Raw genomic sequence first — 13,465 nt, 5'->3', positions numbered from 1 at the left:
ATCCCTTCTCATAGAATAAACTAGTAGTTTAATCACCAGGCTGACAATTCAGACCTCAGGGAAAACTTAGAAAAACACTTAATACAGTAAGTCCCCAACATATGAACGAGTTCGTAAGTCCAGTTTGTTCGTAAGTCCAACAAAGTTAGCCTAGGTAGCCAACTAGCACAATCGGCTATATACCACTGCTTTTATGCTTGCTTCTGGATATCCTGGGCTTGAAACAAAGGTACTGTACTACTGTACTCTATACAGTACTGTACAGTATACAAAAGCACAATCACTTGTAGAGGATACACGCACATGACAATGTATGCCAGACGTGTGAACTAACTTACGTGACTGGACATGCGAACACACGTTTTCATCTTTGAAAGTTCGCAACTTGAATGTTCGTATGTAGGGGAATTACTGTAAGTAGTTCTATTAAACTAAATGAATGTTCATATTTTAGTGGTATTTTTCCTAATACAGTATTATAACACACAGACATTTTAACCTCTATGCCAAAGCTAAATAGGAGGAAATATGCCTAGAATAATGACTTTCTTTTTAGAACTAAAAGCTCAGATTTCTTTATTTGTGAAAAGGTAAGAGTTTTAAAAAAACTAAATTGAAATTACACTTACAACGAAAATTTCAAATGTTGAATTTTTGTTAGAATTTTCTGAGATTGCTAGTATCTTTAAAACATAAAAGATTCAGGAAGGTGGCAGGGTAGTGCATCACCACATCATCATTTAAGTCTCCTGATGGCCAGAAAGATCTTGGAAAATGACTGTGGATTAATGCAAACTTACATGGTGGTGCCGATTAGAAATAGAACCTAGTACCTAGAACAGAGGTTAGCAAACTGCGCCCTGTGGACTGTTTTTGTATAGCCCAAGAACTAAGAACGCTTTTACACTGTCAAAGTTCTACTAAAGGCAAACAAGACCAATATATGACAGAGATTCTCTGTAACTCACAAAATCTAAAATATTTATGTCTAGCCCTTTACAGAAAAAGCTTGCCAACTTCCACTCCCCAAAATGCTTTCATTTCAATTCTTATCAAGTAAGATAATCTAAAAGAGTTTTCATATACGTTGTAGGGACAGAAATGTACCTTCACTGCTTTGCCTCCTGTTCTTTGACATAGTACAATAGTTCCCCCTTATCCACCGGGGATGTGTTCCAAGACCCTCAGTGGATGCCTGAAACCACTTATAGTACCAAACACACACACTCTCACACTCACTCTCACACACACACACACACACACACACACACACACTGTTTTTTCCTGTACATACAAACCTATGATAAGGTTTAATTTATAAATTACGCACAGTAAGAGATCAACAGTAATAACTAATAATAGAACAATTATAACAAATATACTGTAATAAACATTACATGAATATGGTCTTTATTCCTCTCTCTCAGAATACCTTATTGTATAAATGTAATGCCTTCTCCATGATAACTAAGCACCAATCACACAGTGTGGCTGTAACTTCTGCAGTTTGAAGTGCGGCAGCACTTCTTTACAATTTCACGGATAGAAGATTCATTCTTATTGTAAATCTTAGCAACTTCAGCATACGATTTCTTTTCCTTTCCTTATTAAATCAAGAACTTCCACCTTGTTGCTTAAAGGAAGCATTTTACAGCTTCTTTTTGGCATATCTGAATTGCCAGTATCACTACTCTCATGTTTGGGGGCTATTATTAAGTAAAATAAGGGTTACTTGAACACAAGCACTGCAATATAAGGCAGTCGATCAGATAACTGAGATGCTCCTAAGTGACTAATGGATGAGATACGCTGGACAAAGGGATGGTTCATGTCCTGGGCAGTACAGAGCCAGAGTGCGTGAGATTTCAGCACACTACTCAGAACAGTGCAAATTTAAGGCTTATGAATTTTTAATTTCTGGAATTTTTCATATAATATTTTTGGACTTCAGTTGACCATAGGTACCTGAAACTGTGGAAAGCAAAACTGCAGGTAACGGGGGACTACTGTATGTTCTTTGACATAGTATCAGCGAAGTCTCTAGAAGTTCAGTGACCTGGGGTATAAGACACCCCTTATAAGCAAAGAAAAATTGTTCTACTTGCACAGCACACAACTAAGAAGAGACATAAGTACTTGTTGGGCCTTTTTGGATTTTGAAAGCAGCATCTACCAACTTAGGTGTGATGCTCTGGCCCAGCTGCCCATTATGAATGAGACCTAAAGTATAAACCGCTCTGCACAATCCCCAAGCTCAGATGCAAGGTAGCCTGCTCTTCTGGCCTTATGGCTAAATGACCAAATGCTATTCAAACTGTCTGTGGCAGAATATATAGAATTAAGTACTACAGTACCATAAGAAATATTAAAGAAATAAAAATTTTAACACTAAAGAATGTTTAAGCCATTAAGTAGATTGAAGATTGGCCTCCAAAATATTAAATGACCCATTTTCTACTTTGAAGCAAGTACGTATCTAAATGACCCATATCAAATTATTATCTATTTATTTAACTTAGCAATTTTGTTCAAATTTCACAGGGGTGGACTCTCTGAGTTTTTATTTTGCATACCAGATTCATGTATCTCTGGAATAAGTGAATATAATCTTATGACCTAAAAAGATAATCTTAAGTAGCACATGTTCATTAAAGAGTTACAAATAATATGTAGTCTACAGATCATCCTGATTTAAAATGAGAATTTAATTAGACTATGAATTAAAACCAAAATCATAAAGCAGAGTAGGTGACAGAATGGAGATTGAAATGTTTACCTCCATTCTAAGTGGCAGCTTTATCATACCACCACCAGCAAGATCTTATTCTTCATAATAAGAGAAAGTCTAGGCAAGCAATACTTGAACTTCCCAACATAATTTCTCTATGCAAGAAAGTATTGTGAAACAATAAAAACATGGAAAACAATCTAGAGTGTGGTTAAGTAAACTGCAGCAATGACTGTGAACTAAAAACAAGTGAAGAGCCAAATATGGATTGAGTGATAAGAAAATTTGCTTGAGCCACATATCAGTGACGGTCTACATATCTTACAATGACTTCTTTGCTCCATTGACAAATGGTTGACTACTGTTGGTTTTAAAATTTTGTGTCTTTTTTATTTTTTGGTTATAACTATAGCATTATAAGAAAAGTTATCAATTCTATGTAATATTTCACTTATTCACTGGAGAGCACTTTTTTTCCCAACAAAATGTATTCTGACCCCAAAACCTTCACATTCTAAAAGATGGTTTCATAGAAGCTATTTGCCAGCATGTTCACTGTGTTTTGTTCTCCAAACTCTGGATGGAGATAGAGTACCTATAAAAAATTTTCACTTGTTGATCATAAGTGTGATTACAAAATTCCATCAGCAAAATAAAATTCTGGGAAAATATTTATTTTAGAAAACTATCTGTCGTTATGTATTTGGAAAATGACAAATATGTCTGAATAAATTGATAACCCTTTTCTTTGGCAAATTTAATTCTTGTAAGTCTCAGGAAAAGTTGAAAAAAGGAACAAAATTGTCTTTAATTTGTCTTTAATATGTATTAGGTTTTGCTATATGATAATACTCTATAACAAAAACCCTAACATCACAGTGACTTACAATACCACATTTATTTGACATTTATATATCTTCTGGTTAGCTACAAGTCAACTGATTTTGTTTGAGCTTGGATAGGCTGGGTGACATTATTAGTTTGGGGTTGGGTTCTGCTTCACATGCAGTCATTCTAAGATCCGACCTAAAGGTGCAACGGATATGTGGGGTGTGCTCTTCTCCCGCTGCCATGCCTCCCAAAGTCTCAGCTCAGAACTGGCACACTGTCACTGCCATTCACACCCATTGGCCACAGCCAGTCACGTGGCCAAATTCTGAGTCCATGAGGTGATAAATTACATTTCTTCCATGAAGAGAAGGCTGTGAGTATTTGATGAACAGTAATCTAAGCTACTACAATGTGGATGAGCTAGTTCAAACTCTCTACGAGAGGAAGATAATATAATAGATTCTACTTCAGTGACCAATACTCAGCAAGTCTGAGAGAAGATGACACTATTGGACACTGCCTGTTCAAAGACTTACACTCTGGGTGCAAAAACAGCATTAGACCACATAGTCATCTCTTTTGTTAGCCAAGAGGTGTTGGAAATTTAAAGTGATATTAATGATAGCAAAGTCAGGGCCAAAATATTGTGCAATGTTCTTCTTCACTAGAACATCGTTTGGCATAATTTCATTGTCAAAATGCAAAATGAATAAAATTGTAGAGGCTAGCATACCTTCTCTGTTCTTCAATCTAAACATTTTTTCCATCAAACTCTTTTTTGTAAAAAGAGAAAAATGATACCTATATTATGATATTTGTTAATTCAAGTTTAATTAACTATATAACCTTTCTGGTTTACGCAGAAATGCAACATTTTTCTTTTTTTCCATTATAGAGATCAAACACTTGGCCCTTTTGCATGGTCCAAGTGCAATTCTTTTTTTTTCCTGTCAATAGGTCAATGTGGTCTAATATGACTTAAGGTAAAATGATAATTCCAAATAGAGAATGACTTAAAGATGTTTACTAACTTCTTTATTCATAATTCTTTAAATATTTCATCCAAAACAAATAATTAAAATATTGCTTACTCAGAAACAGACTCACAGACATAGAAAACAATCTTACGGTTACCAAAAGGGAAAGGGGATGGGGGAGGGATAAATTAGGAATTTGGGATTAACAGATACACATTACTGTATATAAAACAGATAAACAAGAACCTACTGTATAGCACAGGGAACTATATTCAATATCTTGTAATAACCTATAATGGGAAAAAATATGAGAAAGAATATATTTATATATATTTTTTTGAATCACTTTGTTGTACACCTGAAACTAAAACATTGTAAATTAACTAACTTCAGTAACAATTGAAAAAATGCTTTCTATTTAGAATGCTAATTGACCTTCTATTGCACACTACTTGATTTTATTAATTGATACATATCTTGTTGAATGGATTTTATACTTAATCCTCCTTCTATATCCAGCTAATATTCCACTTCCTCCACTAAACTTTTTCCAGATACAATGACCTACAGTGATCTCACCTGTTTCCAATATCTTTTGGTTTTTGTAAACACTGTTATTTTTCTCTGATGCTTATGTGTATATGTGTTATTCCTTCAGGTAGAAAGGCTTTGGTTATCTAGTCTTATTTAACAAATGACAAATTATTAGCAAAAGCAGCAACAATTATTTATTAGTCTTATCCTCTATCTTTCTGGCTAGGCAGTTGACTTATGGGGTTTTTCAGGCAGTTGCAATCTGACAGCACCTGGGGCTGAAGTCATCTCAAAGTCCACCTCTGTTAAGTGTCTGGAGGCTGCTGCTTCCGGCAAGCTAAGATCGCACTGGGAGCTCTCAGTTAGAACACCTACATGTGGTTTCTTCATGTGTGTGAGGCTTCCACACATCACAGCAGCTGGATTCCAAGGGTGGGTGTCTCAGACAGAAAGGCAGATGGAAGCTGTGTTACATTTATGAATTAGTCTCAGAAGTGACACACCTGGACCTCATTTTAAAATGACATTCTAACCATATCTCCTTGCCCTAGATTCCTTATGCCTCCTCCACGTCCTACTATCAAAAAAGGGCTCGGCAAATAAAAATTTTGATTAATAAATAAATGAACTCAATGTTTTGATTCCTGTAATTATATTTGCCTAAGGCTTATGTTACTCTTTCAATATCTATAATTTTCCATCGTAAACTTTTTAATTTAAAAAGATACATTATGAAATGAAGTTTAATTGGGTATTTTACTTTACTTAGCTTTAATAATTAAAAAAGAGAAGTTGAAAAAAAAACAGAGTTGAATCCCATTATGAAACAGATACCAGGCCCATGATTAACAAGGCCATATAGAATTTGTCAGGATATAACGGAAGGCTGTACTCTGCACTATACCTGGAAATAAAATTTAACATTTGGAATAATCAAATTCTCTGGAAAAACTAAGGACTTATTTTGGTTTTATTGCAGTTCAACTTATTAATTGGCTTTCAAATGTTAAGTAGACATTTTAATTTAGATCACTTGTTTACATAATGTACTTTCCATCGTGTTCAAGGTCCTCAGATGTGGTTGTATCTGTTGTTCACAGCTCTAGGGTCCTGGTTGAGGGAGCGAGTGGGGACTGAAGTTCAGCCTGTCCTCTGTCTACCAAGTCACATACCTTTAGCACCAGGGTGCTCAGAGTACGTTCATGAGCTGCTCTTTTGAATTTGCATTAAAATGATGCCATATGGTTTAGTAGAGTCCCTGGTATGAGACATGATGTTACAGCAATTTCCTTCAAAGAAAATGGTATAATAAAAAGGCCACTAGAGTCTCAGCATAAAAAACAGATGCAGTGTGAATCCTGGCTCAGCCACTTACAGTACTGTGACTTTGCGAAAGTGATGCAACCTCTCTGAGCTTCAGGTTCCCCACAAATAAAATGAAAATATCAATTCCTATTTTTCAGAGCTGATATGAAGAACAGAGCTAATACATGAGAAGCATGAAATACAGTGTCTTACAGAGTAGAAATTATTTAAATAGAATCCATAATAAATTCTAAGACAAGTTCTGTCATTGAGCTTTAATCCTTGGTTCTGTGATTGGTTTTTGATAGATACAGTTCTATTTTAGGTATGTAATTACATAAATCACTGGTTAAAGTCACAATAGGAAGAATAAAAGAAAGTAGTATGTTATAATTCAGGTCAGGAAAAACACTTCTGAACAAACTATTCCTAAGGATTTGTGTAAGAACTGATCAGTTTGAACTTTCAAAACTTAGTTTTCTAAATCCCTCAGCAGTTTGGGGGATTGGTTTCAGGACCCTCCCCCTCAAAATACCAAAATCCATGGAAACTCAAGTCCTTTCTATAAAATGGCATAATAACTGAATACAGCCTATGCACCTCCTCCTGTATACTTTAAATCAACTCTAGATTACTTATAATAGCTAATGCAATGTAAATACTATGTAAGTAGTTGCCAGAGCATGGAAAATTCAAATTTTGCTTTTTAGAACTTTCCTGAACTTCTTTTTTTTTTTTTTTTTTTAATATTTTTGATCCGTAGTTGGTTGAACCTGCTGATGCTACACCTGTGGATATTGGAGGCTGGCTGTAGTTCTCAAAATCTAGCTTCTTGGCACAGAAGGAATTGTCTTGTAAGATCACATCCTGTGATAACCTCCATTAGGCAAGAGCCTAGCCCAGTGGCAAGATCCAGGTATCTCCTGGTTCAACCCCACTCTTGATTAGCCACACCTTGCTCGAAATGCAACGGATTCATCAGAATGATAAGACTCATGGTTAAAAATAAAGATTAAGTTAAAATAATAGCATCGATAAGATATATGCTTCTATTGCATACAGGCAAAAAAACCTCTCAAATGTGTGTTAAGAACATAATCCGACTGAATCATTGCCTCTTTCAATGATGTACCTCCAATTATCTTCATTGGCTTCAAATCTTAAATAATTAGAACTATCTCACAATGGAAATTACATGGCTATCTATTTCTTAATAAACAAGAGGTGATTTAAAATCTTCCTCAAATTACGAGTATGTCTCATAGATGACTACAATTTAAATAGCTGCACAATGCAACCCCCAAAACACAAAGTCCTTACCAAAGCATTTAAAGTACTGTTTTGTCTCTCCTATAGCTTATCTTGTGTACCTGCTTCCCTTGCTTATATGCTCTGGCCATGCCACTCTTTCAGGTCTTCACAAATATGTAGCCATAGGACCCTTGTACAGCTGTGCCCTCTCTCACTAATGTGTTTCCTCCGGCACTTTGCCTATATCATGTCTCAGCTTAAATCTCCATTCACAAAGATGCCGTCTCTGACACAGGATTAACAACTTAATCACTGTGAGCTTCTGTCATAACTCTCACTGCAAATAGAATCATGTATTTACTCTCTGATTACTGGTGTTTCTCCATGCCTCTTCCCACTAAGCCATATTTATTACCTTTATATGTCTAGTGCCAAGCAAATAGCAGGTCCCTCATAAATATTTGTTAAATGAATAAATAATTATATAAGGAGATACAAAACTGTAAAAGTTTGAACATTTACCAATCAACACAAAGGGTCTGATGAAAATCTTCACGAATAAATACAGCATTCATATGGAAGAAAAATAAGAAAATAGATGAATTTTTCAAAAATAATGAAGCATGATCTCATCAAAGTAAATAAAGTAATAAACACCCTATAACCAACTATGTATATGCATGGCTGCTCATTACATCATTGCTTAAAGCAATACAAAATAACAATTTACTTAAATGGCTAATTTAATCTGAAAAAATTTAATGCAAAGAATCATGCCTCACCATTAAGAATGGGTGTAGATTTGGGTTTATTACCAAGGAGAGTTGTTCAGGATATATTTATAACCGAAAAGCTAGTACAACCATTGTGCCTCATATAATTCCATTGCAAGGTGTAGAGGCAGGAGTGACAAAATACAAATAGGAAACATGTTTGAACAACAGAACTACAGGTGATTTTTCACTCTTTATTGACATTTTTTGCCCGTGGTTTCTATAATTTTCTATGAATACTGGAAAGAGAGAGAAAGATTGATTTTAGCCATGTATGTCTTTGGCACATTTCTCTTCTTGCTGCATGTTTTTCTGCACAATTTGATCTCTTTAGATGCATGTCTTCTCTCCTGAAGCACTTTACCAAGTATACTGAGACACAATGTTTACCCTCAAGGATTTCACAGTCATACTGATGATAAAGCTATCTATATAAGGGATTTTTGTTGTGTGCAATGAATCCAAGATATCTGATACAGAGGCAGTGAGAGAAAGGAGTCTCTCCGGAGAACAGTGCTTAGTTTCTCAGACAACTTCCTCCCTCCTCTGCTTCTTACCCTACAGTGGTGCCTGCATATAAAGAGGGAGGGTGTAGTTTATGTGACTTTGGCGGGGACAAAAAAAGTAGGTCTTCTGATCACTGGGTGATGAATTTTGTACACCTATGAGACTTTACATCTCTAGCAGAAGTCTGCAGCTGGTATAACTCAAAGACATTTCCTTTGGCTCAGAAATACCTCCAAATTTGCCACTAAAGGACCTCAACCATATCTCCCTCATTTGGTATCACAGACTTCTCTGTGTTCCCAGTATCCACTCCCTCCCCTTGGCTTTGCTCAGGTGACTACTCCTTTGCCTTCAACCCAGAGTCATTTTATTGTTAATGGGTCCCCTTAGCAGGTTCTTAATTAAGATACTAGCTACTTCTGCAAGATTGCCACAGGGAAACCAAGGGTAGCTGAGAAAGCTGAGCCTCACAGCTCCACCTGTAAAAGCATGTAGCACTAACACATTTGATTTAACGAAGCAGAGCCCCTGATTGAGCAGCTTTTCAGGAGGCCGCATCCCAGACTCACAAATGAGAAGGCAAGAAAGCCCTTATTTATCAGATATGCCTCTCCCTATCTTTAGTCTTTACAATCAACATTTTAAGCTTTAAAATGTGAATATTCTTTTTGAAAAATTAAAAGAAATTGTAGATCACAGTGCTATTTGTTGAAAAGATATTAAGAAGACATAATCTTGCTGTTATACAAACTTCCTCATTGCCAGTACTAATTGCTGTCCCTTTCTGTGAGATACAAAAGAGAAAGTTGCTATAATACAATAAGTAAGGTCCAAAACACGAAGATGCAGAATTGCAGTACTGTGAAGTTACTGAAATAACAGACCTGGGCAGACCTGGGCGATTAGTTCACCTTGGATTCTAAAGGCTCTTCACAATCCAAATCCAACTTTGTTCTGGCTGCAGTTTAGAATGACCTGGTGGCTTTTTTTTTTTTTTTTTTTTTTTTTTGAGAAAAGTTGGCTGCCATCTTTGTTGCTCTGGGGGGCAGGGTGGGAGGGCTGTGTTCAAGAGCTCTTGGTGGGGCACGTCTGCCTCCTCTTCACTGTCACCGGCATCCGCTGTGCAGGATGGCACTGGCTCTGCGGTTGGAGACTACGCTCAGATCCCAAAGGTACTCGATTTTGCAGATTATGTTCTGGATACTGCTGAGGGTGTCAGGGGAGTTCTTGTTGATGGTGGTCTGCATGTAGGAGGTGGCGGGCTTTGCAGGGCCAGATCTCCACTTCACCACCTCCAGGCCACTTCTGCCACCTGCTGCCGGCTCCACGCCACAGTCTTGTGGTCCATCAGCTGCTTGTAATGGAAAGAAGAGTGGACCTTCAGATTATTGGGGTGGGTGCCCTATATCTGTTTGTTCTTCTTGATCCGGAAATTGGAGCAGTTCCAAAGGACCACTCATTGCAAATGCGTGGACTTGGAGGCAGCTCCTCTCCCAGCGGCAGCCAGAAAAGGAAAGTGATCAAACATTCATGAGGATATTTATGGGGCTTGTGGCCGGCCAATGTAATTTGAAGGACAGGGACAATAATCCTAAGAATCTTATGGTCAGTTAGCATCCAATTAGGGTTGACAGAAAAATACCAGATGCCCAATTAAATTTGAACTTCAGATAAGTGACAAATAAGTTTTGTATTTGTATGTTGTATTTGTATTATGTACATAAGTTTTGTATGTCTAAATACTGCATGGACATACTTACACTAAGTAATTATTTGTTATTTATCTGAAATTCAAATTTAACAGGTTATGCTGTGTTTGTAAGTGTCAAATCTTCAACCTATATCCAATTCATTAGCCTTGTCAAGGAAACTGCGCCTGGAGAATACTGGAGATCCCTCTTTAACGAGACAGAGTTGCCTGCTTTTTCTCCTTCTCACATCCTACCTGCCTCACAAAATAAGAACATTAGCCTACTCCCAGCCCTCATTTTCAGGAGGTGGCAGGGGACTGGAACCAATAACAATACATCTTAATCCATGTTACTGTTATGAAAGTTATAGCAGAGTTTTATGGTATAAACAATCTGAGAATCTCAGAAGCACAGGGAACAAAGGGTACTGCTGAAAGAAAGACTTCATTTAAAATTAAAGCTAAGCATGCTCCATTTCTTTTTATGGTGATTATAGTTTCTTACATATTCTTTCATTCAAAAAATAAAAGGGGTGGGCTTCCCTGGTGGCGCAGTGGTTGAGAGTCCGCCTGCCGATGCAGGGGACACGGGTTCATGCCCCGGTCCGGGAAGATCCCACATGCCGCGGAGTGGCTGGGCCCGTGAGCCAGGGCCGCTGAGCTTGCACGTCCGGAGCCTGTGCTCCACAACGGGAGAGGCCACAACAGTGAGAGGCCCGCGTGCCCCCCAAAATAAATAACTAATAAATAAAGGGGCAACAGTCCCTTCAAGTCATTTGGCAGTTTAATATTAAGATATTATTTAATCTTCTAAAAGGTAATCTTAACAGCAGGACATGTGATAACCACAAAGCCTGTAAATCATATCTAGTTTAGAAAATTGAATTTGCCCATGTAAACTTGAAATGAGCTCACTAGCCTTGCAGTAATCAAATGACTACGCCATAAACAAACACACCAGCACTGACCTCCCCACACATGCACTGTGCTCCTTTTTAAAGCATTTAAGTCTTTGGTCTAACTTGCTCCTTGAAGACCTGCTTGTAATAAATATTGCTTGAAATCTTATCCAATTCTTATCCACAGTACGTGAAACTCCAGTCTTCTCACAGGACTTAATCCTAATTTGTTTTTTTTCAAATTAGATATTTCCTAAGGATACCTATGTTATCTCCTGCTTCTCTCTTCTTCCATCTTCCCACAATCCTCAGAAATGGAAATTGGTTTTCCCTTTTAATTCTAAGTTATGATTTCCTTCTACAGTCTTGATGTACTAGGCAAATGGGTATCTTGTCTACACTGTGGCTCAAACTATGAGATGAGTCTTCATTGCTTGATCCTAGATATTCTTTGAATGAAAGGAAGAAAAGGAAAAGGATCTGGAAAATCTACCCAAGTTCAATAATGCCACTATTTATACTTTTAAATACCACTGTAGTTTTCTATACATTCTTTCCTTAATAGGCCCTATTTCTTTCTTTTATAAATCTTCATTTTTCTCCAAAGTAACAGATGTCTCAGGCAGAAAAGGGCCAAGGATAAAAGTTCACAAAGGCAAATAAGAAAATCACATTAAGGATTTTAAAGCATCACTGCTGTTACATCATCAAGGAAGAGAAGAAAAATTTTAAATATTTAAAAAAGCTGTGTTTTATATAAATACTTAAATTTTAAATATTTTTAAAAAGGTATTTTTTAAAGAGACAACAGACTTCCTAATTGGCATCAGTATATCCATGAACTGCAAACTTAATTCCCTATTTCCCCTGCTTTGGACACTATGTGGACTTAAAAATGAAAAGTATTTGCAAACTGGCTTTTAGAACTTAACCACTTTGTAAGTAGATGGACTTCTGTATCTAATAATGTAAACAATCTTTAAAGCAAATCCAACGTATATACTCCTATCAAGGCTACGTTGAGAACTTGTGAGCTTACTCTGATGAAAACGAGTCAAAGTTATGATCTACTCAAAAGCAAATAAAAGAGAGAAAAAATGACAGAAGTAACAGTTTAATAGAGTTTCACTGAACAGCTGGACCAATTCTGAAACTTTCCTCAATATATTCAAATGAGAATCTCATTAGCAAGGCAAAGAATTCTGGGAAGATAAGTGGATCTTAAAACAATTTCAAGAAACAATATACAATTAAGCTGCCATATGTGTTTCCTCTGTATGAGTGATACACAATATATAATGAGGTAGGGGCTACAACACTTCACAGACTTTTTATTTTTACCATGAAAGTCTTCCAGACGTTCTAAGGGATGTTAAAATTAGTCTGGAAGAATATCTACTTCTCTTGAAAGTTGCCATTGTTGGCTTTGAGAAAGATATTCCTTCACTACTAGGCACTGAAGCATATACCATCAGTCATGATGAATTACTATCTCATCTGTTGTCCCTTTTTAGGTTCAAGCAAAGGAAAAGAGTGACAAATTCTAATTGGTGAAACAAGTGATCAGATTTAAGCCAAGTATTTCAAATTTGTGCCTAGATGGCTTTTGACTACAAACGAAAGTAAACTTTTGCAAATACAGAGTCTTGCTGTGCTTCTATCCACTCCACAAGTATTTCCATATATTCATTTACTCAACAGATATATATATTAACTGCCTACTGTGAGCCAGGAATGCTTACAGAGACAAGGAATGCAAGAGTAACATTTCACTTTATGGAACAATCCACCCAACAATATCAGAATACCCATTCTTTTTAAACATATGGAAAAAAGAGCAAAAATTACAAGGTATAATGGAGATCACAATTCACTGGAGGGGGAGGGTGGACAGACAAACTGACAAGTACATAAATTCTCTGGGGAAATTAAAGAAGTAAGGGAGATAGTGTTGTTGGTGGGTGGCTGGG

General features: G+C 36.7%; 1 pseudogene; it reads right to left on the bottom strand.

Annotated features, from left to right (window-relative positions):
• Positions 1-9,971: 9,971 nt before the first annotated feature.
• On the bottom strand, positions 9,972-10,434 carry LOC103090601 (60S ribosomal protein L28 pseudogene; annotated as a pseudogene).
• Between the last annotated feature and the right edge of the window lie 3,031 nt (positions 10,435-13,465).

The sequence above is a fragment of the Lipotes vexillifer genome, unplaced genomic scaffold (genome assembly GCF_000442215.2).
Source record: "Lipotes vexillifer unplaced genomic scaffold, Lipotes_vexillifer_v1.1 scaffold838, whole genome shotgun sequence".
Classification (NCBI taxonomy): domain Eukaryota; kingdom Metazoa; phylum Chordata; class Mammalia; order Artiodactyla; family Lipotidae; genus Lipotes; species Lipotes vexillifer.
The sequence above is the reverse complement of the archived record's forward strand: the minus strand, read 5'-3'. Positions and strand labels throughout refer to the sequence as shown.